The sequence below is a fragment of the Prenolepis imparis genome, unplaced genomic scaffold, assembly GCF_030444845.1.
Source record: "Prenolepis imparis isolate NDT839.2.m4 unplaced genomic scaffold, iyPreImpa1.0 SCAF_74, whole genome shotgun sequence".
NCBI lineage: Eukaryota > Metazoa > Arthropoda > Insecta > Hymenoptera > Formicidae > Prenolepis > Prenolepis imparis.
In genome coordinates this window covers 7699-20041 of record NW_028141232.1, presented here as the reverse complement: position 1 = coordinate 20041, position 12343 = coordinate 7699, and the positions used below count along the sequence as shown (strand labels likewise).

General features: G+C 35.1%; 1 pseudogene; it reads left to right on the top strand.

Moving 5' to 3' along the window:
• The first annotated feature begins 477 nt into the window (after positions 1-477).
• On the top strand, positions 478-12034 carry LOC145947396 (uncharacterized; annotated as a pseudogene).
• Positions 12035-12343: the final 309 nt, after the last annotated feature.

Below are 12343 nucleotides of genomic sequence, written 5' to 3'. Positions count from 1 at the left end.
CTCGTCTTAAAATATTAGAATTCCATACTTTTTTACCGCTGACCCTATGCGACGCAACCTTATTTTATGTATATCAAGTTAAAAAATTTGTACGCTGGTGTCTGTTTGGTACCAAATGATTCTGTAATCAATGTACTATTAAAATGTATAATCGATGAATTTTTGGCTCGTCTTAAAATATTAGAAATCGATACTTTTTTACCGCTGACCTCATTCGACGCAACTTTATTTTATGTATATCAAGTTAAAAAATTTGTACGCTGGTGTCTGTTTGGTACCAAATGGTTCTGTAATCAATGTATTGGCGGTCCGATAAGTACTTAGCCTCACCGCCCGATGGTGCCAGTATCACAAGAGAGATTTACTATCGTGTAGTACATTCTCGTAGACGGCTACTGTCAAAATTTCAACCGAATCGGACTCGTAGTTTTGTTTTGACCGCGTGTGGGAGCGAGCGTGTCCACGGATTTTAGAAAAATGGAAAAAGAGCAATATCGGTCGGTGATTCGATTCTTGTTTTTGGAAGGGAAATCGCGCAGCGAAATCAAAGAGCGCTTGGATGCTGTGTACGGTGACTCTTCTCCTTCGATGGCGACCGTCAAAAATTGGTTTAACGAGTTTCAACGTGGTCGCACGTCGGTTTTTAATGAGCCACGCTCAGGTGCCCCGAAAATGGCTACCACGGAGGATAACGTGACAAAAATCCACGATCTCGTATTGGCAGACCGCCGATTGAAGGTGCGCGAGATAGCTGAAACAGTGGGCATCTCAAAAGACCGCGTGGGTCATATCCTGCATGAAATTTTGGGCATGAGAAAGCTGTCGGCGCGATGGGTGCCGCGTTTGCTCACTCCGGACAACAAGCGCAACCGTGAGACCATTTCAGAGCAGTGTTTGACGCTGTTTAAGCGCAATCCGAAGGAGTTTCTGCGTCGTTTCGTGACCGTCGACGAAACATGGATCCACTGGTACACACCAGAGACCAAGGAACAGTCGAAACAGTGGACTTCACCCGGCGAACGTGCTCCGAAGAAGGCGAAGACCGTCCTATCGGCCGGAAAGGTGATGGCCACAGTTTTCTGGGATTCACAAGGTGTGATCTACATCGACTACCTGGAGAAGGGCAAAACGGTCACAGGGCTCTACTATGCCGAATTATTGGGCCGATTCGACGCCGAATTGCAGAAAAAACGGCCCCATTTGGCGAAGAAAAAAGTGCTCTTCCACCATGACAACGCACCGGCTCACACCTCCGCCGTCGCCACGGCCAAATTGGTCGAATTGCACTACGAACTGCTGCCCCATCCACCGTATTCTCCAGATTTGGCCCCGTGCGACTTTTTTTTGTTTCCAAACTTGAAAAAGTCACTCGCCGGGCAGAAATTTGAGTCGAATGAGGAGGTCATCGCCGCGACGGAGGCCTACTTTGCAGACTTCGAGAAAACGTATTTTTCAGATGGGTTAAAGAAGTTGGAGCATCGCTGGGTCAAGTGTATCGAGCTAAAAGGAGACTATGTTGAGAAATAAATCGCCACTTTTCCAAAATTTTCGTTTTTCTTTTGTAGGCTAAGTACTTATCGGACCGCCCTTACTATTAAAATGTATAATCGATGAATTTTTGGCTCGTCTTAAAATATTAGAATTCCATACTTTTTTACCGCTGACCCTATGCGACGCAACCTTATTTTATGTATATCAAGTTAAAAAATTTGTACGCTGGTGTCTATTTGGTACCAAATGATTCTGTAATGTACTATTAAAATGTATAATCGATGAATTTTTGGCTCGTCTTAAAATATTAGAAATCGATACTTTTTTACCGCTGACCTCATTCGACGCAACTTTATTTTATGTATATCAAGTTAAAAAATTTGTACGATGGTGTCTGTTTGGTACCAAATGGTTCTGTAATCAATGTACTATTAAAATGTATAATCGATGAATTTTTGGCTCGTCTTAAAATATTAGAAATCCATACTTTTTTACCGCTGACCCTATGCGACGCAACCTTATTTTATGTATAGTAAGTTAAAAAATTTGTACGCTGGTGTCTGTTTGGTACCAAATGATTCTGTAATCAATGTACTATTAAAATGTATAATCGATGAATTTTTGGCTCGTCTTTAAATATTTGTAATCGATACTTTTTTACCGCTGACCCCATTCGACGCAACTTTATTTTATGTATATCAAGTTAAAAAATTTGTACGCTGGTGTCTGCATGGTATCAAAAGATTCTGTAATCAATGTACTATTAAAATGTATAATCGATGAATTTTTGGCTCGTCTTAAAATATTGGAAATCGATACTTTTTACCGCTGATCCTATGCGACGCAACCTTATTTTATGTATATCAAGTTAAAAAATTTGTACGCTGGTGTATTTGGTACCAAATGGTTCTGTAATCAATGTACTATTAAAATGTATAATCGATGAATTTTTGGCTCGTCTTAAAATATTAGAATTCCATACTTTTTTACCGCTGACCCTATGCGACGCAACCTTATTTTATGTATATCAAGTTAAAAAATTTGTACGCTGGTGTCTGTTTGGTACCAAATGATTCTGTAATCAATGTACTATTAAAATGTATAATCGATGAATTTTTGGCTCATCTTAAAATATTAGAAATCGATACTTTTTTACCGCTGACCTCATTCGACGCAACTTTATTTTATGTATATCAAGTTAAAAAATTTGTACGCTGGTGTCTGTTTGGTACCAAATGGTTCTGTAATCAATGTACTATTAAAATGTATAATCGATGAATTTTTGGCTCGTCTTAAAATATTAGAATTCCATACTTTTTTACCGCTGACCCTATGCGACGCAACCTTATTTTATGTATATCAAGTTAAAAAATTTGTACGCTGGTGTCTATTTGGTACCAAATGATTCTGTAATCAATGTACTATTAAAATGTATAATCGATGAATTTTTGGCTCGTCTTAAAATATTAGAAATCGATACTTTTTTACCGCTGACCTCATTCGACGCAACTTTATTTTATGTATATCAAGTTAAAAAATTTGTACGATGGTGTCTGTTTGGTACCAAATGGTTCTGTAATCAATGTACTATTAAAATGTATAATCGATGAATTTTTGGCTCGTCTTAAAATATTAGAAATCCATACTTTTTTACCGCTGACCCTATGCGACGCATCTTTAATTTATGTATAGCAAATGAAAAAGTTTGTATGCTGTTGTCTGCTTGGTACCAAAAGATTCTGTAATCAATGTACTATTAAAATGTATAATGGATGAATTTTTGGCTCGTCTTAAAATATTAGAAATCGATACTTTTTTACCGCTGACCCCATTCGACGCAACTTTATTTTATGTATATCAAGTTAAAAAATTTGTACGCTGGTGTCTGCATGGTATCAAAAGATTCTGTAATCAATGTACTATTAAAATGTATAATCGATGAATTTTTGGCTCGTCTTAAAATATTGGAAATCGATACTTTTTACCGCTGATCCTATGCGACGCAACCTTATTTTATGTATATCAAGTTAAAAAATTTGTATGCTGGTGTCTGCATGGTACCAAATGGTTCTGTAATCAATGTACTATTAAAATGTATAATCGATGAATTTTTGGCTCGTCTTAAAATATTAGAAATCGATACTTTTTTACCGCTGACCCTATGCGACGCAACCTTATTTTATGTATATCAAGTTAAATAATTTGTACGCTGGTGTCTGTTTGGTACCAAATGATTGTGTAAACAATGTACTATTAAAATGTATAATCGATGAATTTTTGGCTCGTCTTAAAATATTAGAAATCGATACTTTTTTACCGCTGACTCCATTCGACGCAACTTTATTTTATGTATATCAAGTTAAAAAATTTGTACGCTGGTGTCTGCATGCTATCAAAAGATTCTGTAATCAATGTACTATTAAAATGTATAATCGATGAATTTTTGGCTCGTCTTAAAATATTAGAAATCGATACTTTTTTACCGCTGACCCTATGCGACGCATCCTTAATTTATGTATAGCAAATGAAAAAGTTTGTATGCTGTTGTCTGCTTGGTACCAAAAGATTCTGTAATCAATGTACTATTAAAATGTATAATGGATGAATTTTTGGCTCGTCTTAAAATATTAGAAATCGATACTTTTTTACCGCTGACCCCATTCGACGCAACTTTATTTTATGTATATCAAGTTAAAAAATGTGTACGCTGGTGTCTGCATGGTATCAAAAGATTCTGTAATCAATGTACTATTAAAATGTATAATCGATGAATTTTTTGCTCGTCTTAAAATATTGGAAATCGATACTTTTTACCGCTGATCCTATGCGACGCAACCTTATTTTATGTATATCACGTTAAAAAATTTGTACGCTAGTGTCTGCATGGTATCAAAAGATTCTGTAATCAATGTACTATTAAAATGTATAATCGATGAATTTTTGGCTCGTCTTAAAATATTAGAAATCGATACTTTTTTACCGCTGACCCTATGCGACGCATCCTTAATTTATGTATAGCAAATGAAAAAGTTTGTATGCTGTTGTCTGCTTGGTACCAAAAGATTCTGTAATCAATGTACTATTAAAATGTATAATGGATGAATTTTTGGCTCGTCTTAAAATATTAGAAATCGATACTTTTTTACCGCTGACCCTATGCGACGCATCCTTAATTTATGTATAGCAAATGAAAAAGTTTGTACGCTGTTGTCTGCTTGGTACCAAAAGATTCTGTAATCAATGTACTATTAAAATGTATAATGGATGAATTTTTGGCTCGTCTTTAAATATTAGAAATCGATACTTTTTTATCGCTGACCCCATTCGACGCAACTTTATTTTATGTATATCAAGTTAAAAAATGTGTACGCTGGTGTCTGCATGCTATCAAAAGATTCTGTAATCAATGTACTATTAAAATGTATAATCGATGAATTTTTGGCTCGTCTTAAAATATTAGAAATCGATACTTTTTACCGCTGATCCTATGCGACGCAACCTTATTTTATGTATATCAAGTTAAAAAATTTGTACGCTAGTGTCTGCATGGTATCAAAAGATTCTGTAATCAATGTACTATTAAAATGTATAATGGATGAATTTTTGGCTCGTCTTAAAATATTAGAAATCGATACTTTTTTACCGCTGACCCTATGCGACGCATCCTTAATTCATGTATAGCAAATGAAAAAGTTTGTACGCTGTTGTCTGCTTGGTACCAAAAGATTCTGTAATCAATGTACTATTAAAATGTATAATGGATGAATTTTTGGCTCGTCTTTAAATATTAGAAATCGATACCTTTTTACCGCTGACCCCATGCGACGCAACATTATTTTATGTATATCAAGTTAAAAAATTTGTACGCTGGTGTCTGTTTGGTACCAAATGGTTCTGTAATCAATGTACTATTAAAATGTATAATGGATGAATTTTTGGCTCGTCTTTAAATATTAGAAATCCATACTTTTTTACCGCTGACCCTATGCGACGCAACCTTATTTTATGTATATCAAGTTAAAAAATTTGTACGCTGGTGTCTGTTTGGTACCAAATGGTTCTGTGATCAATGTACTATTAAAATGTATAATCGATGAATTTTTGGCTCGTCTTGAAATATTAGAAATCGATATTTTTTTACCGCTGACCCTATGCGACGCATCCTTATTTTATGTATATCAAGTTAAAAAATTTGTACGCTGGTGTCTGCATGGTACCAAATGGTTCTGTAATCAATGTACTATTAAAATGTATAATCGATGAATTTTTGGCTCGTCTTAAAATATTAGAAATCTATACTTTTTTACCGCTGACCCCATTCGACGCAACTTTATTTTATGTATATCAAGTTAAAAAATTTGTACGCTGGTGTCTGTTTGGTACCAAATGGTTCTGTAATCAATGTACTATTAAAATGTATAATCGATGAATTTTTGGCTCGTCTTAAAATATTAGAAATCGATACTTTTTTACCGCTGACCCTATGCGACGCATCCTTAATTTATGTATAGCAAATGAAAAAGTTTGTATGCTGTTGTCTGCTTGGTACCAAAAGATTCTGTAATCAATGTACTATTAAAATGTATAATGGATGAATTTTTGGCTCGTCTTTAAATATTAGAAATCGATACTTTTTTACCGCTGACCTCATGCGACGCAACCTTATTTTATGTATATCAAGTTAAAAAATTTGTACGCAGGTGTCTGTTTGGTACCAAATGGTTCTGTAATCAATGTACTATAAAAATGTATAATCGATGAATTTTTGGCTCGTCTTAAAATATTAGAAATCGATACTTTTTTACCGCTGATCCCATTCGATGCCACTTTATTTTATGTATATAAAGTTAAAAAATTTGTACGCTGGTGCCTGCATAGTATCAAAAGATTCTGTAATCAATGTACTATTAAAATGTATAATCGATGAATTATTTGGCTCGTCTTAAAATATTAGAAATCCATACTTTTTTACCGCTGATCCTATGCGACGCAACCTTATTTTATGTATATCAAGTTAAAAAATTTGTACGCTAGTGTCTGTTTGGTACCAAATGATTCTGTAATCAATGTACTATTAAAATGTATAATCAATGAATTTTTGGCTCATCTTAAAATATTAGAAATCGATACTTTTTTACCGCTGACCCCATTCGACGCAACTTTATTTTATGTATATCAAGTTAAAAAATTTGTACGCTGGTGTCTGTTTGGTACCAAATGATTCTGTAATCAATGTACTATTAAAATGTATAATCGATGAATTTTTGGCTCGTCTTAAAATATTAGAAATCGATACTTTTTTACCGCTGACCCTATGCGACGCAACCTTATTTTATGTATATCAAGTTAAAAAATTTGTACGCTGGTGTCTGTTTGGTACCAAATGATTGTGTAATCAATGTACTATTAAAATGTATAATCGATGAATTTTTGGCTCGTCTTAAAATATTAGAAATCGATACTTTTTTACCGCTGACCCCATTCGACGCAACTTTATTTTATGTATATCAAGTTAAAAAATTAGTACGCTGGTGTCTGCATGGTATCAAAAGATTCTGTAATCAATGTACTATTAAAATGTATAATCGATGAATTTTTGGCTCGTCTTAAAATATTGGAAATCGATACTTTTTACCGCTGATCCCATTCGACGCAACCTTATTTTATGTATATCAAGTTAAAAAATTTGTACGCTGGTGTCTGCATGGTATCAAAAGATTCTGTAATCAATGTACTATTAAAATGTATAATGGATGAATTTTTGGCTCGTCTTAAAATATTAGAAATCGATACTTTTTTACCGCTGATCCTATGCGACGCAACCTTATTTTATGTATATCAAGTTAAAAAATTTGTACGCTGGTGTCTGCATGGTATCAAAAGATTCTGTAATCAATGTACTATTAAAATGTATAATCGATGAATTTTTGGCTCGTCTTAAAATATTAGAAATCGATACTTTTTTACCGCTGACCCCATTCGACGCAACTTTATTTTATGTATATCAAGTTAAAAAATTTGTACGCTGGTGTCTGTTTGGTACCAAATGGTTCTGTAATCAATGTACTATTAAAATGTATAATCGATGAATTTTGGCTCGTCTTAAAATATTAGAAATCCATACTTTTTTACCGCTGACCCTATGCGACGCAACCTTATTTTATGTATATCAAGTTAAAAAATTTGTACGCTGGTGTCTGTTTGGTACCAAATGGTTCTGTGATCAATGTACTATTAAAATGTATAATCGATGAATTTTTGGCTCGTCTTAAAATATTAGAAATCGATACTTTTTTACCGCTGACCCTATGCGACGCATCCTTATTTTATGTTTATCGTATTAAAAAATTTGTACGCTGGTGTCTGCATGGTATCAAAAGATTCTGTAATCAATGTACTATTAAAATGTACAATCGATGAATTTTTGGCTCGTCTTAAAATATTAGAAATCGATACTTTTTTACCGCTGACCCCATTCGACGCAACTTTATTTTATGTATATCAAGTTAAAAAATTTGTACGCTGGTGTCTGTTTGATACCAAATGGTTCTGTAATCAATGTACTATTAAAATGTATAATCGATGAATTTTGGCTCGTCTTAAAATATTAGAAATCCATACTTTTTTACCGCTGACCCTATGCGACGCAACCTTATTTTATGTATATCAAGTTAAAAAATTTGTACGCTGGTGTCTGTTTGGTACCAAATGGTTCTGGGATCAATGTACTATTAAAATGTATAATCGATGAATTTTTGGCTCGTCTTAAAATATTAGAAATCGATACTTTTTTACCGCTGACCCTATGCGACGCATCCTTATTTTATGTATATCAAGTTAAAAAATTTGTACGCTGGTGTCTGCATGGTATCAAAAGATTCTGTAATCAATGTACTATTAAAATGTATAATGGATGAATTTTTGGCTCGTCTTTAAATATTAGAAATCCATACTTTTTTACCGCTGACCCTATGCGACGCAACCTTATTTTATGTATATCAAGTTAAAAAATTTGTACGCTGGTGTCTGTTTGGTACCAAATGGTTCTGTGATCAATGTACTATTAAAATGTATAATCGATGAATTTTTGGCTCGTCTTAAAATATTAGAAATCGATATTTTTTTACCGCTGACCCTATGCGACGCATCCTTATTTTATGTATATCAAGTTAAAAAATTTGTACGCTGGTGTCTGCATGGTACCAAATGGTTCTGTAATCAATGTACTATTAAAATGTATAATCGATGAATTTTTGGCTCGTCTTAAAATATTAGAAATCTATACTTTTTTACCGCTGACCCCATTCGACGCAACTTTATTTTATGTATATCAAGTTAAAAAATTTGTACGCTGGTGTCTGTTTGGTACCAAATGGTTCTGTAATCAATGTACTATTAAAATGTATAATCGATGAATTTTTGGCTCGTCTTAAAATATTAGAAATCGATACTTTTTTACCGCTGACCCTATGCGACGCATCCTTAATTTATGTATAGCAAATGAAAAAGTTTGTATGCTGTTGTCTGCTTGGTACCAAAAGATTCTGTAATCAATGTACTATTAAAATGTATAATGGATGAATTTTTGGCTCGTCTTTAAATATTAGAAATCGATACTTTTTTACCGCTGACCTCATGCGACGCAACCTTATTTTATGTATATCAAGTTAAAAAATTTGTACGCAGGTGTCTGTTTGGTACCAAATGGTTCTGTAATCAATGTACTATTAAAATGTATAATCGATGAATTTTTGGCTCGTCTTAAAATATTAGAAATCGATACTTTTTTACCGCTGACCCCATTCGACGCCACTTTATTTTATGTATATCAAGTTAAAAAATTTGTACGCTGGTGTCTGCATGGTATCAAAAGATTCTGTAATCAATGTACTATTAAAATGTATAATCGATGAATTTTTGGCTCGTCTTAAAATATTAGAAATCGATACTTTTTTACCGCTGACCCTATGCGACGCAACCTTATTTTATGTATATCAAGTTAAAATATTTGTACGCTGGTGTCTGTTTGGTACCAAATGATTGTGTAATCAATGTACTATTAAAATGTATAATCGATGAATTTTTGGCTCGTCTTAAAATATTAGAAATCGATACTTCTTTACCGCTGACCCCATTCGACGCAACTTTATTTTATGTATATCAAGTTAAAAAATTTGTACGCTGGTGTCTGCATGGTATCAAAAGATTCTGTAATCAATGTACTATTAAAATGTATAATCGATGAATTTTTGGCTCGTCTTAAAATATTGGAAATCGATACTTTTTACCGCTGATCCTATGCGACGCAACCTTATTTTATGTATATCAAGTTAAAAAATTTGTACGCTGGTGTCTGTTTGGTACCAAATGGTTCTGTAATCAATGTACTATTAAAATGTATAATCGATGAATTTTTGGCTCGTCTTAAAATATTAGAAATCGATACTTTTTTACCGCTGACCCTATGCGACGCATCCTTAATTTATGTATAGCAAATGAAGAAGTTTGTACGCTGTTGTCTGCTTGGTATCAAAAGATTCAAAGGAAAACTCACAAAAGCGATAATTTAATTTGAAAGATTCGTTTCGCACATAGATCAAATCCGTCGACGATTTCGTGGCGTCTGTGAACGCGGCGCTGAGGAAAAACGAGGAGGCTCCTAAGCTGGACAGCGCAGCCTGCCGTCTAGAGAGTTACGACGTCGTGGAATCTAAAGGTCTCGATGAGGAGGTGGAGAAACTGATCAAACTGTACAGCAATCTCGACATTACCACGACGCCGATGCCCGGGTGTCCGAAGGGCAGCCTGAGAACCCTCCTTCGAGAGGGGGATTTGAAACTCAGAGAGCCACCAACAAAGTATGCGACAATGTTATTTATTGTTAGTCAGATCAAAATTACTTTTATATGAATAAAATGAAACTATATTCAGAAATATAAGTATATGAGATTAAAAGAGAATATCCATTGTCAATAATAAGCGAAATAATTGAAAATAATTCTGTTGTAATTTGACTTATTTTATGAAGTAGTTTCTATAGCTAATTTTTTTCTATATCTTAAAGATAGCAATTATTTAATTCTCACTGTGTTGAAATAAGAAATTACGGTCTATTAATTATCCTTTACAGATGGAAGTGCACGTACTATTATTGACCGACATGCTATTGATTTGCAAATCTACAACGAAAAAAATGTTTAAGATCATTAGGCAACCGTATGTTGTCGACCGCATACGAATACACGAGGTCAAAGAACCGTCCAGTATAGGATTGGTTTATCTTAACGAGTACGGGACAGTTTCGGCCGCTTTAATCCTGAGCGCCGGTGACCCGAAACTAGCCAAGGTGACTCGACAAACATCACGAATTACGACAAAGTTCGCGGAATGTTGATTCACTGTTCCGTTCGATTTAGATTCCGCGTTTGTAGTGTACCTTCATTAACGACGGTCTTCACTAATGTCGCTTAACTAGATATAATTATAGTTGAAATTAAATTTTTATCTTTCTTTGTAACTAACAACATGTATATACATAATGCAATTTTTTAATAATCTAGAGAAGATTGAATTAATTAAATTTAAAGTTAAAATTGGTCGGTGAAACCGCAAACCTTCATGATTTTAGCTAATGCGGTTTCTAGTTTACGAGCGGAAGTTGTTTTAAACTAACAGTACCACATGCTTTTTCAGTCGTGGATGGAATCCTTGAGACACGCTCAGCAACAATTCGTATTGATGAAAGCACCGTCGCTCGGTGCCGAGCCAGTAATGAATCTGGCACCAGTTAGCAGGCAACCGAGTACTTTGGGCGACGGCGATTTCGAAACGGAAGAGTGCGAGGGGACCTTTCCAAGAACTCCGCGTGGCAGTAGCAGAGCCTCACATGTTAGCAGTCTCGCTCATAGTCATAGGTATGTTTCGAAAAGTAAAAAAAAAGAAATCTCGAAGTCTTGTTGTATATAAAATGCGTTCCATCATTTCTAGCGGTAGTATGGAGATGGAAGGCGCGTCTCAGGGAAGTAGCAGCTTTCTACCCAGTTATAATCCGAGCAGAAACGTCAGCGTGGAGACGAACGAACAACCGCGAGCGTCGAGTTCGTTGTCGTCGGAGGAAGGTGGCGAATCGGTTCCGGGCATAATCACAGATCCATGCACATAAGGTGAGCGCGATGTTGAAACGTATATCAAACTTTCGCGATTTCACATTGATGAATCGCAAAGTAAATGGACTGTAATAACATCTCTATTAAAACTCATTGTCCGAATCAGGCGTTCGTTATTGAGTAAATCACCGACGCCGAACACGCTGAGTGTCCAAGTACCGTATTCGAGTCTGGGTCAATCGCTACCCAATCTAACACTGGCTACCTCACCGCAAACTTCTACCGTGTCGCCGACTCCACCGAACTCATTGCTCATCGTGCCGCAGATGACAAAGAGCAAAGACACCCTGCTTTCACCAGGACACCGAGGTAGCAATTACCGACGCGGATCTCTGTGCCTGTGTTTGTCACACTTTTCCGGGACCGAATTTCAATAAAAGACGCACTAACGTAGTCTTGCACACTCTCTAACTCTGCACGCTGATTAGATCATAGTAACATGTAAATTACTATATCACGAGTACTTCTTATTTAGAGCTTCTCTATTTCAAAACCACATGTCTTAATGCCATTTGCTTATTTGTATATTTGTGTTGTATCTTTTTTTACATTTATTTTACACAATTATTTTGCGATAATCAATTGCTTATGTTGTGTCTTGTAATATCCTTCATCTACAAATTCTATGTTAATCTCGGTATTAAGGTTTTTTTTTGCGCTGAAGATGGCCCTAAGAAGGATCCGAA